Here is a 1,784-nt window from a genome sequence, read left to right as displayed (position 1 = left end):
CTTATCTTACACATGCATTAAGCTTATATCACCCAAATGCCATCATACTTGTTACAACTTCAAGAACAAGAACAAGGATGAGATTACCTTCAAATTGTTGTGTAATCATTCAAAATAACATGATATTCACCAACATAAAACCATAATCTTACAAAATCATCCACTAATTACAAACATGCAAACCCTAATTTCCTTGATTGACACTTATTGCAAAGATTAAACTTAGTATTAGGAGTATACCTTCAATAATCTTCACATATTCATCAACAATTCATCACTTGATCTTTGATTCTCCAAGAATTGAAGTTGTTTGAGCTTAAGTGTGTGTAATTCGCACCTTTACTGTGTGTGCAAGTTATGGGACTGAAAACGACCTAAAATGGGGTCTAAAATCGACTTTTCTAGGTTAAATCCGAGTTGGGTCGGGTTTGACCCGCCTAAGTACCCATTTTGACCACTAAACACAAAAAATAACATAACTTTTCGCTCGGAGCTCCGTTTTCGATGAGGTTTTCGCCTACGCGTTCGTAACGAAATAATCTACAACTTCCAATAAAAAAATATTCCAGAAAAGATCTTATTAAAAAGAATTGGTTTTACGAATCCATAGCTTAATTGTTGACGTTTTGACTCGATTTCTCCAATTTTCTCAATCTAACTCCGATTGGGATGAAATTTTCTAAATCCTYTCATATACTCCAAAGAAGTATGACCTTAAAATTTCATCCCCATACTCCCACTAAATCATTGGTTACCTTATATGGCCACTACTAATACACGTAGTAAAATTTCAACATGGTTAACATTTTCTCGCATGTAAGCACATAATATCCTTTGTAAAATGTAAATTAGGCGCACTTAGCAAATAATATGGGAAATTAGAATTGGGATGTTACAGAAGTACATCATTGAGAGCACATTAGTTGATGAATGTAAGGCAAGAAGTTTTATCACTAACTAATAGTTTTAAACAAAGAATGGAACTCATATATTCATGCCTAATTTACTGTTTTCAGGGATCTTTTTCAGCAAAGAAGAGGTAAAGTACTTTCGAAATTTCATTGATGATTGGAACTGAAGATTACAAAGTAAATGAAATTACAAGTTGTCTAAGTACTAACTGCTAAAAGTCTATACATTAAGAAAAAGAAAAAAAGAAGTTCTAATTATCAGTCGATCATTAAAAGGAATGTAGAAAGGGACTTGTTCTACATGATTCTTTCTTTTTAGCATCTCCTTTCTAATCTCTTTGTCCATCATTTCTCCAAAGATGTCATCATTGATCTAGGAACGAAAATACTCGAGGTGTTCAACTGGGGAAAGATGGAGTTGATATACTCTTTGAAACCTATACTCACCATCATAGTCAAAAGATAAGACCATATTTAGGTTTGGTGTGCACTGAGTTGGGAGCATAAGGACCCTTCTCGGGTAGTGTTAGGTTGAGCATTGATAGGTCAGGTCTCTTCATATGCTCAAAAAGAGTCTATTGAGAACTTAGTCTCATGTTCATTTTATGAAAAGGTCTTTCTTCGATATCAGAGATATTGGTTTTTCTTTTCTTTGAGACTTCTTCAAGTGAAAGAGGGATTTCAATTACCTTTGATATTCTGTCGAACAGTTGGTTTAGTGTGTGCTCGATCACCTCCTTGTACCTTGATTTTGATCATTGAATGACAGGTCTGATCTCTAACCATTTGTAGAAACTATATTGAGAAAGGAAGGCAGGATAGTCAGTGTATGCATGATGGTTTTCTCTATAGCTCCTATTGAGACTAACAACT

At 34.3% G+C, this 1,784-nt stretch overlaps 1 long non-coding RNA gene across 1 annotated transcript in view; it reads right to left on the bottom strand.

The window, feature by feature from the left end:
• Nucleotides 1–266, bottom strand: part of LOC112516408 — a 1,806-nt gene extending 1,540 nt beyond the window's left edge. Inside the window, exon 1 of the long non-coding RNA XR_003069600.1 lies at nucleotides 241–266. This is a non-coding gene — a long non-coding RNA (uncharacterized LOC112516408). The remainder of the gene's footprint in view (nucleotides 1–240) is intronic.
• Nucleotides 267–1,784: the final 1,518 nt, after the last annotated feature.

Source organism: Cynara cardunculus, assembly GCF_001531365.2.
Source record: "Cynara cardunculus var. scolymus isolate 2C chromosome LG 8, CcrdV1, whole genome shotgun sequence".
Lineage (NCBI taxonomy): Eukaryota > Viridiplantae > Streptophyta > Magnoliopsida > Asterales > Asteraceae > Cynara > Cynara cardunculus.
This window is presented reverse-complemented; position numbering and strand designations above follow the sequence as displayed.